We start from the raw sequence: 19,880 nt of genomic DNA on the forward strand, positions 1-19,880 counted from the left end.
TGGCGCATTGCACAACCCGAAGGGCATCACTAAGTACTCGTAATGCCCGTCGGGTGTGTTAAAGGCCGTCTTCCATTCATCGCCCCTTCTAATGCGGATTAGGTTGTATGCCCCCCTCAGATCTAACTTAGAAAAGATCTTAGCAGTAGTGACCTGCGTGAATAAGTCGTCTATCAATGGTAACGGATAGCGATTCTTCACCGTGATTTTATTGAGACCTCGGTAATCGATACAAGGTCGAAGACCCCCGTCTTTCTTCTTAACGAAAAAGAAACCGGCCCCAGCAGGTGACCGAGAGGGCCGAATAAACCCCTTGGCCAAGTTGTCACGAATGTATTCCTGCATAGCCAACTTCTCGGGACCGGACAAGTTATACAGGTGACCCCTAGGGGGCATACAACCAGTACGGAGATCAATGGGGCAATCGAACGGGCGATGAGGAGGTAATTGATCAGCAGACTTGGGACAAAAAACATCAGAAAAATCGGAATCTACCTCGGGAACACCCTCCACGTAAACCTTGGTCTGACCCAATGTCACCTTCCCCAGACACTGCTGATGACAATGATCGGACCATCTGGTTACCTGGCCCGTAGCCCAGTCGATTTGTGGAGAGTGGGCTTGTAACCAAGGCATGCCTAGGATAATAGTGGAGGTTGACATATGTAAAACAAAAAACTGTAGTTGTTCCCCATGCAGTACCCCTATCGTGACCTTCACCTGCGGAGTCTGTGACAGGGGACGATCCCGTTGCAGAGGGGAATCGTCTACTGCCGTGACCTGAATGGGGGGACTTACTGGAGTGAGAGGAATACCCAACTCCTGAGCAAATTCAAGGTTCATAAAATTGGCCGCTGAGCCGGAATCAATAAAAGCCTCAGTGGCTACAGACTTATTATCCCATGTAATAGTACAGGGGAGAAGTAACTTCTTCTCTTTTTGGGGTGAGAATGATGTGCCTAGGGTGTCACCCCCCACTACTCCTAGGCAGACCCGTTTCCCGACTTGTTAGGGCAGTTTCGCACCATATGCCCTGCTTCTGCACAATACAGGCACAGTTGTTCTGTTATTCTCCACCTACGTTCCACCTGGGTCAGTTTAGATCGACCAATTTGCATTGGTTCGGGTGGAGGTAAGGCCGGAGAGGGTGACACAGGCGGAGATGCCGTTACTGAGGGTGTAGCAGAAGGTGCCACATACGAAGTCACCCTGACCCGGTGACTGCCCCTAGTCTGCCTCTGATGACGTAGTCGACGATCGACTCGGATGGCCGATGATATGGCCTCATCGACTGTCTTGGGCTCGGGTAAGGTTAACATCAAGTCAGAGACCTCCTCCGACAACCCAGACAGAAAATAATCCATCAAAGCAAAATTGTCAAATCTGGTGGTAACAGACCACCTACGAAATTCTGCCGCGTAATCCTCGACTGACCCTCTGCCTTGCCGCAAAAGTTTGAGCTTCCGCTCAGAAGTTGCCGCAAGGTCAGGGTCGTCGTATATCACGGCCATAGCCTTAAAAAATTCCTCTACTGAGGTCAGAGCTGTATCTGTGGGAGACAGGTTGTATGCCCAGGATTGGGAATCCCCAATTAACAGTGTTTTAATAAAAATGACCCGTTGGGTCTCAGTCCCTGAGGATCGGGGTCTCAACTCAAAGTATGACAACACTCTACTCCTGAAATTCCGGAAGTCAGACTTGTGGCCGGAAAATTTATCAGGTACAGGCATACGTATGTCATCACTAGGAGGGGATCGCACTGAATCAACTGACGTCTGGAGGGTTCGCACGGAGCCTGAAAGGGCGTCAATCAAGGCTTTGTGCTGGCCCAGTGCTTGATGGAGGCTATCCACCAAAGTGGCAAGCACACCCAGACGATCAGTGTTTGCGTCCATTTTGTATTTTGGTCTGGCGTTCTGTAACGATCGGTGAAGCACAGAGAGGATCTGATTACCAGTGATCTGCAGAATCACTGGGAATACAGATGTATACCAGATTATACGTGATCTGCAGTATCACTGATAATCCGATATACTAGCTAACCTCTGTTCACCTGAGTAGAGTGTAGTGTTTGGTGTAACAGTAACACTTTGAGGACTAGGCCTCAGTGCAGCAAGGAGTACTGCACAGATTCCTTCCGCAGACCTGAGCTCTCCAAGACGGGAGGAGTCAGACTGACAGTAGGAAGGACAGACTGAAAGTAACCTTCAGGAGGAAGGATCACTAACAGAGCGAGGAACCGCCTCTAACAGTAAGGTCGGTTCTCGAGGTCAGACAAGCCAGGTCGTACACACACGGACAGATAAAGTACAAGATCAGAAGGCAAAGGCGGAGTCAAAGTACAAGCAGGGTTTAGCAACGGGGTATCAGAAATATCGGGGTACAAAATCAGGAGGCAGAAGCAGAGTCAAGGAACGAGCCGGGGTTCGGCAACAGAGTATCAGAAATATCGAGGTGCAAGATCAGAGTTCAGGAGGATAGTCAAGGCAGGCAAAAGTCATAACAGATAATCACAATCAAACTAGTACTTTAGCTATCAACAGAATCTAGCTAAGCGTAGGATTACAGCTCCAGCTGGTCCTGGCACACTTGCGGATCTGACTACGGATCTGGGTGCTCCTACATATGTGATCGCGCGCGTGTAAGTCTGAATCTTGGTGGACTATCAGTCCCAGCCACACCAGTACTGTCATGCAATGTATCTAGTGCTGGGGCCGCCTCTGATGCGGATTCCGCAGTTACCAACGCGGATTCCGCCGTTACCAATGCGGATTCCGCCGCACTGCCTATGCGGCATGCAGCGTTTTTTCCGCGTTGTGACGCCATGCTGGTCGCGGAAACGGCCGCCTCACCTCGAGAGACAGCGGCCTTTCCGCGTTTCCTTATACTAACATATTGATTTTTTACAAAAAATAATGTAGGTTATCTTACATCCAGCTGATCTTTTTAGCACCAGTAGTTTCTGAGTCCAGCACCTGAAACATGTGGCTAATCTAGTCCAACTGTAGTCAGAAAATCTGATCTGCATGTTTGATCAGGGTCTATGGCTAAAAGTATTGGAAGGCAGAGGATTAGCAGGACAGGCAGGCACCGTGCATTGGGTACTTATCCGTTAGCCGGGCGCATCCGGCAGGTGGCGCTAATTACTATTCCCCCTCCAGGCCGACATGGATAGTAGGGAAAGATGTAACTCTGGTGGAGTTTTGTCGCCACCTAGAGGATGCGCCCTGCTAACGGATAAGTACCGTGCATTGTTTAGAAGGAAAAAATCGTTCAACCTGCATAAGCTTTTGCTTTAGGTTCAGGAAAGTGTGGCACATGATAGCTACACCTGCAAGAGATAAGACTTTGGAAATGTTATCAAGTGGAAATGCATTTCCTTGCTTCTTTTGACTGAAGATGTATAAAAGTGCTATCCTGCGCTAGCCGGGACTCAAACCCAGGTCACAAGAATGGGAATCTTGCATGATACCCCTACACTACTAGCACTTGTGAGCATTTTATCTTATGGCTCAAGCCTCAGCCATTGCTTTCCGACATCTTTCATCACCATCAAGCAAAAATGCACTGTTTTTCTACCAATCTTTCTAAGCATGCAGGCCAAGGTGAAATTCTCAAAAAACTTTCTGAAGACATCTTTTGGAGTATATCACTTAAAGGAAAGGCAATGCAAGCTTATTTTAATTTAATTTTCACAATTGCTACACTTTAGCTGCTAACATTTTCACCACGTTGAATCGCTCTAGGTAGCTATCTCTACAGATCAAGCTATTTGTAAGAGCCTTACATAAATGTAGCCTATCCAGCTCATTTAGAAAATTGTGCAGAAAGAAAAACAGTAGTTTGCTGTGTACATTCAGTGTAGATGTCACATAGAAGCTCCTGGCTCTGTTTGGTTTAATGGAAACCTAAATTGAGAGGGATACGGAGGCTAACATATTGATTTTTTACAAAAAATAATGTAGGTTATCTTACATCCAGCTGATCTTTTTAGAACCAGTAGTTTCTGAGTCCCGCACCTGAAACATGTGGCTAATCTAGTCCAACTGTAGTCAGAAAATCTGATCTGCATGTTTGATCAGGGTCTATGGCTAAAAGTATTGGAAGGCAGAGGATTAGCAGGACAGGCAGGCACCGTGCATTGTTTAGAAGGAAAAAATAGTTCAACCTGCATAAGCTTTTGCTTTAGGTTCGGGAAAGTGTGGCACATGATAGCTACACCTGCAAGATATAAGACTTTGGAAATGTTATCAAGTGGAAATGCATTTCCTTGCTTCTTTTGACTGAAGACGTATAAAAGTGCTATTCTGCGCTAGCCGGGACTTGAACCCGGGTTGCAAGAATGGGAATCTTGCATGATACCCCTACACTACTAGCGCTTGTGAGCATTTTATCTTATGGCTCAAGCCTCAGCCACTGCTTTCTGACATTTTTCATCATCATCAAGCAAAAATGCACTGTTTTTCTACCAATCTGTCTTTCCCCAAGTCTCCATGGCAGCACTACGGGTAATTGGCCCCACCCTCATTACCCCATAGGACCTCATGTGTATAAATGTCTGACCATCCCCCTTCCAGGTGTCTTTTTTTCCTGGTCCAACTCACCTCATAGGACTGGCAGGTTTTTGCCCTGCAGTAACTTTCTTTATTTTTAACCCTCTTACCGCCCACGCTAAGGTTTTGTGGTGTACCTATGTACAGCCTAAACAATCTCCAATGGAGTTGTGGCTATAGTACCTCCACCCCTATTCTGCTGGTCTTAGGGGATCTTCCGTGGTCTCTCTCGCTCTCCCTGCCTATACGGACACTAAAGGTGCTCAAAAGGTCAGGGGGGGGGGGGGCAGACTGTATGTCTGTGATATTACCTGCTCCGGGCTAAAAGCTGGGCTGGGGCTGCATCCTTTCCTCCCTTTCCTCCCCGCTCGGTTCCTGACGCGTAGTCGGCGTGCGTTCCACCGCTCTGGGTCCAGCTTATGGTGTTCCGCCCATTCTGTCTGAGGTGGAGCACACACGCGTAAGTACACGCGACGCTTCGTCCGCATTGGACACATCTGATTGGTGGTCAGGCGGGCGCATGGCGATGACGCGGGCGGAACTATTTATACCGAGAGGAGCAGTACGCCATGGCTGGCGTTACATTCGTGCTCCTGCTCGGATTTTTGTTCCTAGCTGTAACGCTTGGTGGTGTATTCTCCACAGTCAGCATGCAACGCATGCAACGCATGAGCTGGCGTGGAGGAGGTACACACACTAGCACAAGGAAACAGGCTATCCCTAGTATAGTGGAGGGGAGGACTGACTCCAATAGGAGATTGTGGCGCACAGAGCCGGTGCAGATCTGACAGCCACAAACAATGCTTTCGTTCGTTATAACGTCTCAGCGCAAAGTAGCGCTGAGCGCATAAACCAGAACTGAGGAGATCAGGACAGGTAGACAGAATGAACGCTTGCTAGCTAGCGGCTACTTAGCGACAGCAAGCGTCCAAAACCAGACAGACTGGAATGAGGCAGCCAATGCGATGCGGCGATGGCGTGCCTCACAAAGACAGGACAGGATAGTCAGAAAACAGCAGGATTAAGATAGATGAACGTAACACAGATAAATATACAATAAGTATGTTTTCCTAGCGTATTACAATTACAGCTATCAATGAAACTATTTGTAACGTCTGACTAACATATGTATATATCGGCAATGAACCGATATATGACATAAGCAGGAACGCTGACTAGGAATGGAGTAACACAGGGAACAGGACTCAGAAGGATTCGCTATCTCTTCGCAGAGATGAACGCAATCCACAAACGGTAACAGAACAGGATTCAGAAGGATTCGTTATCTCTTCGCAGAGATGAACGCAATCCACAAACAGTAACAGAACAGGATTCAGAAGGATTCGTTATCTCTTCGCAGAGATGAACGCAATCCACAAACGGTAACAGAACAGGATTCAGAAGGATTCGTTATCTCTTCGCAGAGATGAACGCAATCCACAAACAGTAACAGAACAGGATTCAGAAGGATTCGTTATCTCTTCGCAGAGATGAACGCAATCCACAAACAGAACCAGGAGCAGGGTAACTACCTCAGCACGGGTGGTCACGGTACGCGCAACCTACCAAAACGTGCTGGAAAGCTGACTAACTGCACACAGGATATAAACAGTTCGTGTACGTATACATCAGCGACACTGATGTATTAACGTAACACAAATACAAGAAAAATAATAAACGTGCTGGTATGCATATATATTGGCAATGAACCAATATATGATGCAAAGACCAGCAAAGTATCTTTATAACAAGAAACACGATCGGGGGCTAAAGCGACAGCAAGACAGGCTTAAGCTGAAGCTATGAAAACCCAAGGAAACCCTGCAGGAAGCAGATCTTTATACTGAGGTCATCCAATGGGAGCAGACATGCAGATTCCCACACAGGTGAATGATAATCAGTCACAAGCTGACAGCAGGGAAAGACAGACAAGGCTATGCAGCTTGCATGGAAAGACATCAGAACTGCCTGAGCTGCAGCACTACTTCCAGCAATAGCTGCTGCAGCAGCGATCATTACACTAGCCCAACGTTCCCGTCCACAGGTCAGTTCCAAATGTGGGGAACATACATATGGAGGTCATTTCCGGAAGCGGGGGGGGGGGGGGGGGGTGAGGGGGGCGGTTAGAGCGACTGACACTACTCTCTCTCTCTCTCTCTCCCTATCTTTCCAGCGTGCCGCTGTCTATTCTTGGTGGCCTCTTATGGATGCAAGAAAGCCCTCAAAAGATCAGCAATATGGCTCTAGGTAAGAGGGGGAAGATCGGTAAGTGTACTTCAATCATCAAATAGTACAGTGACTTACAACGCTTTTTAATGTCACTTTAGCTCCCGAGGTCGAGACAAGAGAAGATCGTCTCATTCGTCCAGAAGACGTTCCAAAGAAAGATCGCCTTCAAAGCATAGATCGCACAAGAAGAGGTCAAAGCATAGCAAGTCACATAGATCAAGATCCAAATCTCCACAACGCAACCGGGGGAAAAAAGCGTGCTGGGCCTGCGCACAGCCTGTAATGCCAAACAAATTAGTTTGTGCCTCCTGCTTCCACGAGATAGCAAAAGATGACGCTGTAGCCCCCGTGGACGTCTCGGACATTGTCCAAAAAGCGGTGCAGGATTCATTGGAGAATTTTGTAGCCAGCATGGCCACCCAGCCATCACACAGTTTGGCCGACGGCCAAGACAGGCCATCTACTTCCGCGGATATTGAAGAGGAATATGAAGTAGGATTTAACTTCGCCAATGTTGAACCTTTCGTTAAAGCAGTAAAGGCAGCTATCCAATGGGAGGAGCCGGAGGAAGATGAAAAACAGGGAGCAAAACCCAAGAAACGTTATTACAAACACTTAACGAAGGATAGGACAACATTTCCAGTAATGGAGGAAATTCAGGAAGTAATTTATGAAGAATGGCAGAAGTTAGATAAAAGACTCCCTTTATCCAATAGGATATCCAAATTATATCCATTACCAGATACTACTATTACGCCGTTAGACACAGCTCCACCAGTGGATGCGTCAGTGATGCGCCTAGCGAAGCATATTACGCTGCCCATAGATGACGCTATATCCTTCAAAGATTCTTTGGAGCGGAAACTGGACTTAGACCTGAAAAAAATCTACACCATGTCGGGAGGAATTTGCAAGCCAGCAATAGCCTTAACGTCGGTGGGGAAAGCCATCCGCAACTGGGCTGAGGGTCTGGAACAGGCAATTCTGGCAGAAGCAGACAAAGAGACTCTATTCTCATTTCTAGAGGATCTAAAGTTGTCGGGCGACTATGTGGGAGAAGCAGCCATAGATGTTCTACGCTCCTCATCCAGGAATATGTTTTTCTCGGTGACAGCAAAGAGAGCACTCTGGCTCAGAGCTTGGTCTGCAGATCCAGCTTCAAAGCTCCTCTGGTGTAAGATTCCTTACGACGGCAAGACGCTATTTGGTGAAAAAATGGACTCTGCCATTAGCCGTGTCACCGGTGGGAAATCGGGCTTGCTGCCCCAGGATAGACGCCAAGGAAGACAAGGCTTTGTTTCAACAGAATCAGGCTCAGTCCTCGAGATACCGGAATGCGAGGTCCTATAGACCCGGCAGAAATTTTAAAAGGAATTGGCAGTCGAGCCAATCAACTTTTGTGAAAACTCAGAAGCAGAAGACTACGCCCGCTTCTGCGAATAAAAAGTCTTTTTGACGGTGGCAATTTCCAGGAATGTCCGGTCGGGGCAAGACTCCAGTTATATTCTCACATCTGGAAGGAGAGAGTGTCCTCACCATGGGTAGTAAGGACAGTATCGACCGGTCACTTCTGGACCTTCAAGAGACAGCCTCCTGCCAATCATTTCAGACGTACAAGTATGCCAACTGCAACACAAAAAGCCCAAATACTACAGGAATACCTGCAGGGCCTTATAGAAAAAGAGGCGATAAAACCAGTCCCGCTATGCGAGAGAAAGAGAGGGTTCTACTCGAACCTCTTCTTCGTTCAGAAAAAGTCAGGCGAATGGAGACGGGTTCTAGATCTGAAGTACCTGAACTCATTCATCATGCTGGAGAGATTCAAGATGGAGTCACTAAATACGATCATCTCAATAGTGGCCAGAGACGACTATTTACTTTCCATAGATCTGGAAGATGCATATTTGCACGTCCCTATACAGACGTCATTTCAAAGGTATCTACGCTTCGCAGTAGAGGAACAGCATTTTCAGTTTGTGTGCCTTCCTTTCGGCATAAATACGGCACCAAGAACATTTACAAAGGTTCTGGTAGAGATTATTGCGATACTGAGACAGCAGGGGATACGTGCATTTCACTATCTTGACGACATTCTACTGTTGGGAGAGTCAAGGGAACAGAGACTGAAACACAGAGAAGTCCTGATCCGCACATTGACGGAGTTTGGCTGGCGGATAAATTTCCACAAAAGCCAACTGCAACCCACAAAAGACTTAGTCTATCTAGGAGCAAGATTCCGCACAGACCGAAACGAGGTGTGTCTACCGCAGGAGAAAATAGCAGTGATAAAACAGAGAGTGCTTCGAGTTGCCTTATCCCATCAGTTACAAGCGAGAGAGTGTCTGAGGGTTTTGGGGACAATGTCCGCAACTATACCCATGGTCCCCTGGACACGCTGGCACATGCGGAGTTTGCAACAGGGGTTCCTGAGGCAGTGGGATGGCATAACGATGTCTCAGACTATACTGATAACCCCCATCATGAAGAAGGATCTAAGTTGGTGGCTCTCAGACACCAACCTCAAGAAATCTCTCCCTCTGACTCCTTTACAACAACTCCTGATAGCCACAGATGCCAGTACCTCCGGTTGGGGAGCGACATGTGGGACTCAGATAGCCCAGGCTCAATGGCCTCCTCACATGAGACATTGGCCAGCCAACAGACTGGAGTTGAGAGCTGCTTACTGCGCTCTTCTTCATTTTCGCCACCAAATAAAGAATTGCTCAGTGACTCTGAGAATGGACAACGTGACAGCAGTTGCCTACGTCCGCAACCAGGGTGGCACGCGCAGTCCTTCCTTGCTGAGGGAGGCGGAAAGGATTTTCAAGTTTGCTCTCCACAACCTACAAGCTCTGACGGCAGTCCACATTCCGGGTATTCACAACACAGTCCCGGACTACCTGAGTCGTACCCTTATATCCAACAACGAGTGGTCGTTGAATTACAAAATTTTCAACATGATCTGTTCACAATGGGGTGAGCCACAGGTAGATCTTATGGCGACGAAACACAACAGGAAGTGTGCGAGGTACTTCAGCCGCTATGTCGAGCCGGAAGCGGAGAATGTGGACGCACTAACAGTACCGTGGAATTTCCAGCTGGCATATGTGTATCCGCCGTTGCCTCTCATTCTCCGTCTCCTGCTGAGGCTCAGAACGGAGAAAGTTACCTTAATAGCAATCCTACCAGGCTGGCCCAGGCGGCCTTGGTACCCTATGATTCTTCAGATGATGATCGGCCAGCCGATAAAGTTACCAACATCAGAGGACCTTCTTTCACAAGGCCCGCTGTATCATCCCAACCCATCTCGGCTGAACTTGACGGCCTACAGGTTGAGAGGAGGAAACTAAAAGAACTGGGATGCGATAATTCCGTGATAGATACTCTACTGAAATCCAGAAGTTATTCTACTAATCGAACTTACCAGAGAATTTGGAAAATATTCTCGGACTATGCCAAAGACCACAATTTCGACCCACTACAGCCTTTGATACATCAGATCCTATCGTTCCTTCAGACGGGGGTGGATAAGAACCTATCCAGCTATTCGATCAAGGTCCAGATCTCAGCAATCTCGGCCTTCACAGGGCACAGGTGGGCACTACACCCTCTAACAAAACAATTTGTGGCGGCAGTCATGAAAATTCGGCCACCCGTAAAGCCAGTCTTTGCCCAATGGGATCTACCGCTGGTTCTTGGTATCCTGTCAAAAGCTCCTTTCTATCCTCCAGAAACCTGCTCATTAGAAGACCTTACGTTAAAGACGGTTTTTCTAATTGCTATCGCATCCGCAAGGAGGGTGTCTGAAATCCAGGCACTAAGCTGTAGGGAGCCTCACATACAGTTCTTCCCGGATAAAGTAATCTTACGACCGGTACAAGGATTTTTACCAAAGGTTTCAACATCATATCACCTGAACCAGGAATGGTGTTTACCAGTATTCAGAGAGGAAGACAACGAAGCCCTACATCCTTTAGATATAGCCAACTCTCTAAAAGCATATATTCAGGCAACGGAAGCCTTCAGGAAGACAGAGAGACTGTTCATAAACCATTCAGGGTATAGGAAGGGGCAGGCTGTTTCCTCTAGAACTATTTCGGCTTGGCTCATACGTATCATACGGAGAGCATATCTAGCCACAGACAAGACTCCCCCTAGCGCAATAACGGCCCACTCGACTAGAAGTGTCGCATCGTCATGGGCAGCGCAGGCAAAGGTGGCGCCAGAAAGAGTCTGCCAGGCAGCAAATTGGACTAAGATAGATACCTTTATCTCTCATTACCGTGTTGATATACATGCTTCTGCAGCTGCAGAGTTTGGAAAGGCAGTACTGTCTTCTGCCTTCGAATCTAAGTTAGACTAAAAATACGTGATTAAAGTTACTTTGTGTGTTTTCACCTGCAACAGTCTCCCTCCCGTTTCTTTGAGTGTCTAGTTAGTTCTCGTAGTGCTGCCATGGAGACTTGGGGAAAGCAGAAAATTGTATACTTACCTAACGGTAATTTTCCTTTCCCCATGGATCCATGGCAGCATAGGGTTCCCACCCTGTTTCGGTGAGTTACTAGTTACAAAGACACCTGGAAGGGGGATGGTCAGACATTTATACACATGAGGTCCTATGGGGTAATGAGGGTGGGGCCAATTACCCGTAGTGCTGCCATGGATCCATGGGGAAAGGAAAATTACCGTTAGGTAAGTATACCATTTTCTGCTAAGCATGCTGGCCAAGTTGAAATTCTCAAAAAACTTTCTGAAGACATCTTTTGGAGTATATCACTTAAAGGAAAGGCAATGCAAGCTTATTTTAATTTAATTTTCACAATTGCTACACTTTAGCTGCTAACATTTTCACCACGTTGAATCGCTCTAGGTAGCTATCTCTACAGATCAAGCTATTTGTAAGAGCCTTACATAAATGTAGCCTATCCAGCTCATTTAGAAAATTGTGCAGTAAGAAAAACAGTAGTTTGCTGTGTACATTCAGTGTAGATGTCACATAGAAGCTCCTGGCTCTGTTTGGTTTAATGGAAACCTAAACTGAGAGGGATACGGAGGCTAACATTGATTTTTTACAAAAAATAATGTAGGTTATCTTACATCCAGCTGATCTTTTTAGCACCAGTAGTTTCTGAGTCCCGCACCTGAAACATGTGGCTAATCTAGTCCAACTGTAGTCAGAAAATCTGATCTGCATGTTTGATCAGGGTCTATGGCTAAAAGTATTGGAAGGCAGAGGATTAGCAGGACAGGCAGGCACCGTGCATTGTTTAGAAGGAAAAAATAGTTCAACCTGCATAAGCTTTTGCTCTAGGTTCGGCAAAGTGTGGCACATGATAGCTACACCTGCAAGAGATAAGACTTTGGAAATGTTATCAAGTGGAAATGCATTTCCTTGCTTCTTTTGACTGAAGACGTATAAAAGTGCTATTCTGCGCTAGCCGGGACTCGAACCCGGGTCGCAAGAATGGGAATCTTGCATGATACCCCTACACTACTAGCGCTTGTGGGCATTTTATCTTATGGCTCAAGCCTCAGCCACTGCTTTCTGACATTTTTCATCATCATCAAGCAAAAATGCACTGTTTTTCTACCAATCTGTCTAAGCATGCTGGCCAAGTTGAAATTCTCAAAAAAACTTTCTGAAGACATCTTTTGGAGTATATCACTTAAAGGAAAGGCAATGCAAGCTTATTTTAATTTAATTTTCACAATTGCTACACTTTAGCTGCTAACATTTTCACCACGTTGAATCGCTCTAGGTAGCTATCTCTACAGATCAAGCTATTTGTAAGAGCCTTACATAAATGTAGCCTATCCAGCTCATTTAGAAAATTGTGCAGTAAGAAAAACAGTAGTTTGCTGTGTACATTCAGTGTAGATGTCACATAGAAGCTCCTGGCTCTGTTTGGTTTAATGGAAACCTAAATTGAGAGGGATACGGAAGCTAACATATTGATTTTTTACAAAAAATAATGTAGGTTATCTTACATCCAGCTGATCTTTTTAGCACCAGTAGTTTCTGAGTCCCGCACCTGAAACATGTGGCTAATCTAGTCCAACTGTAGTCAGAAAATCTGATCTGCATGTTTGATCAGGGTCTATGGCTAAAAGTATTGGAAGGCAGAGGATTAGCAGGACAGGCAGGCACCGTGCATTGTTTAGAAGGAAAAAATAGTTCAACCTGCATAAGCTTTTGCTTTAGGTTCGGGAAAGTGTGACACATGATAGCTACACCTGCAAGAGATAAGACTTTGGAAATGTTATCAAGTGGAAATGCATTTCCTTGCTTTTTTTGACTGAAGACGTATAAAAGTGCTATTCTGCACTAGCCGGGACTTGAACCCGGGTCACAAGAATGGGAATCTTGCATGATACCCCTACACTACTAGCGCTTGTGGGCATTTTATCTTATGGCTCAAGCCTCAGCCACTGCTTTCTGACATTTTTCATCATCATCAAGCAAAAATGCACTGTTTTTCTACCAATCTGTCTAAGCATGCTGGCCAAGTTGAAATTCTCAAAAAACTTTCTGAAGACATCTTTTGGAGTATATCACTTAAAGGAAAGGCAATGCAAGCTTATTTTAATTTAATTTTCACAATTGCTACACTTTAGCTGCTAACATTTTCACCACGTTGAATCGCTCTAGGTAGCTATCTCTACAGATCAAGCTATTTGTAAGAGCCTTACATAAATGTAGCCTATCCAGCTCATTTAGAAAATTGTGCAGTAAGAAAAACAGTAGTTTGCTGTGTACATTCAGTGTAGATGTCACATAGAAGCTCCTGGCTCTGTTTGGTTTAATGGAAACCTAAATTGAGAGGGATACGGAGGCTAACATATTGATTTTTTACAAAAAATAATGTAGGTTATCTTACATCCAGCTGATCTTTTTAGCACCAGTAGTTTCTGAGTCCCGCACCTGAAACATGTGGCTAATCTAGTCCAACTGTAGTCAGAAAATCTGATCTGCATGTTTGATCAGGGTCTATGGCTAAAAGTATTGGAAGGCAGAGGATTAGCAGGACAGGCAGGCACCGTGCATTGTTTAGAAGGAAAAAATCGTTCAACCTGCATAAGCTTTTGCTTTAGGTTCGGGAAAGTGTGGCACATGATAGCTACACCTGCAAGAGATAAGACTTTGGAAATGTTATCAAGTGGAAATGCATTTCCTTGCTTCTTCTGACTGAAGACGTATAAAAGCGCTATCCTGAGCTAGCCGGGACTCAAACCCGGGTGGCAAGAATGGGAATCTTGCATGATACCCCTACACTACTAGCGCTTGTGGGCATTTTATCTTATGGCTCAAGCCTCAGCCACTGCTTTCCGACATCTTTCATCATCATCAAGCAAAAATGCACTGTTTTTCTACCAATCTTTCTAAGCATGCTGGCCAAGGTGAAATTCTCAAAAAAACTTTCTGAAGACATCTTTTGGAATATATCACTTAAAGGAAAGGCAATGCAAGCTTATTTTAATTTAATTTTCACAATTGCTACACTTTAGCTGCTAACATTTTCACCACGTTGAATCACTCTAGGTAGCTATCTCTACAGATCAGGCTATTTGTAAGAGCCTTACATAAATGTAGCCTATCCAGCTCATTTAGAAAATTGTGCAGTAAGAAAAACAGTAGTTTGCTGTGTACATTCAGTGTAGATGTCACATAGAAGCTCCTGGCTCTGTTTGGTTTAATGGAAACCTAAATTGAGAGGGATACGGAGGCTAACATATTGATTTTTTCCAACAATAATGTAGGTTATCTTACATCCAGCTGATCTTTTTAGCACCAGTAGTTTCTGAGTCCCGCACCTAAAACATGTGGCTAATCTAGTCCAACTGTAGTCAGAAAATCTGATCTGCCTGTTTGATCAGGGTCTATGGCTAAAAGTATTGGAAGGCAGAGGATTAGCAGGACAGGCAGGCACCGTGCATTGTTTAGAAGGAAAAAATCGTTCAACCTGCATAAGCTTTTGCTCTAGGTTCGGGAAAGTGTGGCACATGATAGCTACACCTGCAAGAGATAAGACTTTGGAAATGTTATCAAGTGGAAATGCATTTCCTTGCTTCTTTTGACTGAAGACGTATAAAAGTGCTATTCTGCGCTAGCCGGGACTCGAACCCGGGTCGCAAGAATGGGAATCTTGCATGATACCCCTACACTACTAGCGCTTGTGGGCATTTTATCTTATGGCTCAAGCCTCAGCCACTGCTTTCTGACATTTTTCATCATCATCAAGCAAAAATGCACTGTTTTTCTACCAATCTGTCTAAGCATGCTGGCCAAGTTGAAATTCTCAAAAAAACTTTCTGAAGACATCTTTTGGAGTATATCACTTAAAGGAAAGGCAATGCAAGCTTATTTTAATTTAATTTTCACAATTGCTACACTTTAGCTGCTAACATTTTCACCACGTTGAATCGCTCTAGGTAGCTATCTCTACAGATCAAGCTATTTGTAAGAGCCTTACATAAATGTAGCCTATCCAGCTCATTTAGAAAATTGTGCAGTAAGAAAAACAGTAGTTTGCTGTGTACATTCAGTGTAGATGTCACATAGAAGCTCCTGGCTCTGTTTGGTTTAATGGAAACCTAAATTGAGAGGGATACGGAGGCTAACATATTGATTTTTTACAAAAAATAATGTAGGTTATCTTACATCCAGCTGATCTTTTTAGCACCAGTAGTTTCTGAGTCCCGCACCTGAAACATGTGGCTAATCTAGTCCAACTGTAGTCAGAAAATCTGATCTGCATGTTTGATCAGGGTCTATGGCTAAAAGTATTGGAAGGCAGAGGATTAGCAGGACAGGCAGGCACCGTGCATTGTTTAGAAGGAAAAAATCGTTCAACCTGCATAAGCTTTTGCTTTAGGTTCGGGAAAGTGTGGCACATGATAGCTACACCTGCAAGAGATAAGACTTTGGAAATGTTATCAAGTGGAAATGCATTTCCTTGCTTCTTCTGACTGAAGACGTATAAAAGCGCTATCCTGAGCTAGCCGGGACTCGAACCCGGGTGGCAAGAATGGGAATCTTGCATGATACCCCTACACTACTAGCGCTTGTGGGCATTTTATCTTATGGCTCAAGCCTCAGCCACTGCTTTCCGACATCTTTCATCATCATCAAGCAAAAATGCACTGTTTTTCTACCAATCTTTCTAAGCATGCTGGCCAAGGTGAAATTCTCAAAAAAACTTTCTGAAGACATCTTTTGGAATATATCACTTAAAGGAAAGGCAATGCAAGCTTATTTTAATTTAATTTTCACAATTGCTACACTTTAGCTGCTAACATTTTCACCACGTTGAATCACTCTAGGTAGCTATCTCTACAGATCAGGCTATTTGTAAGAGCCTTACATAAATGTAGCCTATCCAGCTCATTTAGAAAATTGTGCAGTAAGAAAAACAGTAGTTTGCTGTGTACATTCAGTGTAGATGTCACATAGAAGCTCCTGGCTCTGTTTGGTTTAATGGAAACCTAAATTGAGAGGGATACGGAGGCTAACATATTGATTTTTTCCAACAATAATGTAGGTTATCTTACATCCAGCTGATCTTTTTAGCACCAGTAGTTTCTGAGTCCCGCACCTAAAACATGTGGCTAATCTAGTCCAACTGTAGTCAGAAAATCTGATCTGCCTGTTTGATCAGGGTCTATGGCTAAAAGTATTGGAAGGCAGAGGATTAGCAGGACAGGCAGGCACCGTGCATTGTTTAGAAGGAAAAAATCGTTCAACCTGCATAAGCTTTTGCTCTAGGTTCGGGAAAGTGTGGCACATGATAGCTACACCTGCAAGAGATAAGACTTTGGAAATGTTATCAAGTGGAAATGCATTTCCTTGCTTCTTTTGACTGAAGACGTATAAAAGTGCTATTCTGCGCTAGCCGGGACTCGAACCCGGGTCGCAAGAATGGGAATCTTGCATGATACCCCTACACTACTAGCGCTTGTGGGCATTTTATCTTATGGCTCAAGCCTCAGCCACTGCTTTCTGACATTTTTCATCATCATCAAGCAAAAATGCACTGTTTTTCTACCAATCTGTCTAAGCATGCTGGCCAAGTTGAAATTCTCAAAAAAACTTTCTGAAGACATCTTTTGGAGTATATCACTTAAAGGAAAGGCAATGCAAGCTTATTTTAATTTAATTTTCACAATTGCTACACTTTAGCTGCTAACATTTTCACCACGTTGAATCGCTCTAGGTAGCTATCTCTACAGATCAAGCTATTTGTAAGAGCCTTACATAAATGTAGCCTATCCAGCTCATTTAGAAAATTGTGCAGTAAGAAAAACAGTAGTTTGCTGTGTACATTCAGTGTAGATGTCACATAGAAGCTCCTGGCTCTGTTTGGTTTAATGGAAACCTAAATTGAGAGGGATACGGAAGCTAACATATTGATTTTTTACAAAAAATAATGTAGGTTATCTTACATCCAGCTGATCTTTTTAGCACCAGTAGTTTCTGAGTCCCGCACCTGAAACATGTGGCTAATCTAGTCCAACTGTAGTCAGAAAATCTGATCTGCATGTTTGATCAGGGTCTATGGCTAAAAGTATTGGAAGGCAGAGGATTAGCAGGACAGGCAGGCACTGTGCATTGTTTAGAAGGAAAAAATAGTTCAACCTGCATAAGCTTTTGCTTTAGGTTCGGGAAAGTGTGACACATGATAGCTACACCTGCAAGAGATAAGACTTTGGAAATGTTATCAAGTGGAAATGCATTTCCTTGCTTTTTTTGACTGAAGACGTATAAAAGTGCTATTCTGCACTAGCCGGGACTTGAACCCGGGTCACAAGAATGGGAATCTTGCATGATACCCCTACACTACTAGCGCTTGTGGGCATTTTATCTTATGGCTCAAGCCTCAGCCACTGCTTTCTGACATTTTTCATCATCATCAAGCAAAAATGCACTGTTTTTCTACCAATCTGTCTAAGCATGCTGGCCAAGTTGAAATTCTCAAAAAACTTTCTGAAGACATCTTTTGGAGTATATCACTTAAAGGAAAGGCAATGCAAGCTTATTTTAATTTAATTTTCACAATTGCTACACTTTAGCTGCTAACATTTTCACCACGTTGAATCGCTCTAGGTAGCTATCTCTACAGATCAAGCTATTTGTAAGAGCCTTACATAAATGTAGCCTATCCAGCTCATTTAGAAAATTGTGCAGTAAGAAAAACAGTAGTTTGCTGTGTACATTCAGTGTAGATGTCACATAGAAGCTCCTGGCTCTGTTTGGTTTAATGGAAACCTAAATTGAGAGGGATACGGAGGCTAACATATTGATTTTTTACAAAAAATAATGTAGGTTATCTTACATCCAGCTGATCTTTTTAGCACCAGTAGTTTCTGAGTCCCGCACCTGAAACATGTGGCTAATCTAGTCCAACTGTAGTCAGAAAATCTGATCTGCATGTTTGATCAGGGTCTATGGCTAAAAGTATTGGAAGGCAGAGGATTAGCAGGACAGGCAGGCACCGTGCATTGTTTAGAAGGAAAAAATCGTTCAACCTGCATAAGCTTTTGCTCTAGGTTCGGGAAAGTGTGGCACATGATAGCTACACCTGCAAGAGATAAGACTTTGGAAATGTTATCAAGTGGAAATGCATTTCCTTGCTTCTTTTGACTGAAGACGTATAAAAGTGCTATTCTGCGCTAGCCGGGACTCGAACCCGGGTCGCAAGAATGGGAATCTTGCATGATACCCCTACACTACTAGCGCTTGTGGGCATTTTATCTTATGGCTCAAGCCTCAGCCACTGCTTTCTGACATTTTTCATCATCATCAAGCAAAAATGCACTGTTTTTCTACCAATCTGTCTAAGCATGCTGGCCAAGTTGAAATTCTCAAAAAACTTTCTGAAGACATCTTTTGGAGTATATCACTTAAAGGAAAGGCAATGCAAGCTTATTTTAATTTAATTTTCACAATTGCTACACTTTAGCTGCTAACATTTTCACCACGTTGAATCGCTCTAGGTAGCTATCTCTACAGATCAAGCTATTTGTAAGAGCCTTACATAAATGTAGCCTATCCAGCTCATTTAGAAAATTGTGCAGTAAGAAAAACAGTAGTTTGCTGTGTACATTCAGTGTAGATGTCACATAGAAGCTCCTGGCTCTGTTTGGTTTAATGGAAACCTAAATTGAGAGGGATACGGAAGCTAACATATTGATTTTTTACAAAAAATAATGTAGGTTATCTTACATCCAGCTGATCTTTTTAGCACCAGTAGTTTCTGAGTCCCGCACCTGAAACATGTGGCTAATCTAGTCCAACTGTAGTCAGAAAATCTGATCTGCATGTTTGATCAGGGTCTATGGCTAAAAGTATTGGAAGGCAGAGGATTAGCAGGACAGGCAGGCACTGTGCATTGTTTAGAAGGAAAAAATAGTTCAACCTGCATAAGCTTTTGCTTTAGGTTCGGGAAAGTGTGACACATGATAGCTACACCTGCAAGAGATAAGACTTTGGAAATGTTATCAAGTGGAAATGCATTTCCTTGCTTTTTTTGACTGAAGACGTATAAAAGTGCTATTCTGCACTAGCCGGGACTTGAACCCGGGTCACAAGAATGGGAATCTTGCATGATACCCCTACACTACTAGCGCTTGTGGGCATTTTATCTTATGGCTCAAGCCTCAGCCACTGCTTTCTGACATTTTTCATCATCATCAAGCAAAAATGCACTGTTTTTCTACCAATCTGTCTAAGCATGCTGGCCAAGTTGAAATTCTCAAAAAACTTTCTGAAGACATCTTTTGGAGTATATCACTTAAAGGAAAGGCAATGCAAGCTTATTTTAATTTAATTTTCACAATTGCTACACTTTAGCTGCTAACATTTTCACCACGTTGAATCGCTCTAGGTAGCTATCTCTACAGATCAAGCTATTTGTAAGAGCCTTACATAAATGTAGCCTATCCAGCTCATTTAGAAAATTGTGCAGTAAGAAAAACAGTAGTTTGCTGTGTACATTCAGTGTAGATGTCACATAGAAGCTCCTGGCTCTGTTTGGTTTAATGGAAACCTAAATTGAGAGGGATACGGAGGCTAACATATTGATTTTTTACAAAAAATAATGT

At 44.2% G+C, this 19,880-nt stretch overlaps 9 non-coding genes across 9 annotated transcripts; all 9 read right to left on the reverse strand.

Moving 5' to 3' along the window:
* Positions 1–3,418: 3,418 nt before the first annotated feature.
* On the reverse strand, positions 3,419–3,489 carry TRNAG-CCC (transfer RNA glycine (anticodon CCC)). Its single transcript has one exon. It is a non-coding gene; the product is annotated as a tRNA-Gly (tRNA).
* An 819-nt stretch (positions 3,490–4,308) lies between these two features.
* On the reverse strand, positions 4,309–4,379 carry TRNAG-CCC (transfer RNA glycine (anticodon CCC)). The gene has a single exon. It is a non-coding gene; the product is annotated as a tRNA-Gly (tRNA).
* A 7,833-nt stretch (positions 4,380–12,212) lies between these two features.
* Positions 12,213–12,283, reverse strand: TRNAG-CCC (transfer RNA glycine (anticodon CCC)). Its single transcript has one exon. It is a non-coding gene; the product is annotated as a tRNA-Gly (tRNA).
* An 820-nt stretch (positions 12,284–13,103) lies between these two features.
* Positions 13,104–13,174, reverse strand: TRNAG-CCC (transfer RNA glycine (anticodon CCC)). The gene has a single exon. It is a non-coding gene; the product is annotated as a tRNA-Gly (tRNA).
* Positions 13,175–14,883: 1,709 nt separating this feature from the next.
* On the reverse strand, positions 14,884–14,954 carry TRNAG-CCC (transfer RNA glycine (anticodon CCC)). Its single transcript has one exon. It is a non-coding gene; the product is annotated as a tRNA-Gly (tRNA).
* Positions 14,955–16,664: 1,710 nt separating this feature from the next.
* Positions 16,665–16,735, reverse strand: TRNAG-CCC (transfer RNA glycine (anticodon CCC)). Its single transcript has one exon. It is a non-coding gene; the product is annotated as a tRNA-Gly (tRNA).
* Positions 16,736–17,555: 820 nt separating this feature from the next.
* Positions 17,556–17,626, reverse strand: TRNAG-CCC (transfer RNA glycine (anticodon CCC)). The gene has a single exon. It is a non-coding gene; the product is annotated as a tRNA-Gly (tRNA).
* Positions 17,627–18,445: 819 nt separating this feature from the next.
* Positions 18,446–18,516, reverse strand: TRNAG-CCC (transfer RNA glycine (anticodon CCC)). Its single transcript has one exon. It is a non-coding gene; the product is annotated as a tRNA-Gly (tRNA).
* Positions 18,517–19,335: 819 nt separating this feature from the next.
* TRNAG-CCC (transfer RNA glycine (anticodon CCC)) lies at positions 19,336–19,406 on the reverse strand. The gene has a single exon. It is a non-coding gene; the product is annotated as a tRNA-Gly (tRNA).
* Between the last annotated feature and the right edge of the window lie 474 nt (positions 19,407–19,880).

Source organism: Hyperolius riggenbachi, chromosome 10 (assembly GCF_040937935.1).
Source record: "Hyperolius riggenbachi isolate aHypRig1 chromosome 10, aHypRig1.pri, whole genome shotgun sequence".
Taxonomy (NCBI): Eukaryota; Metazoa; Chordata; class Amphibia; order Anura; family Hyperoliidae; genus Hyperolius; species Hyperolius riggenbachi.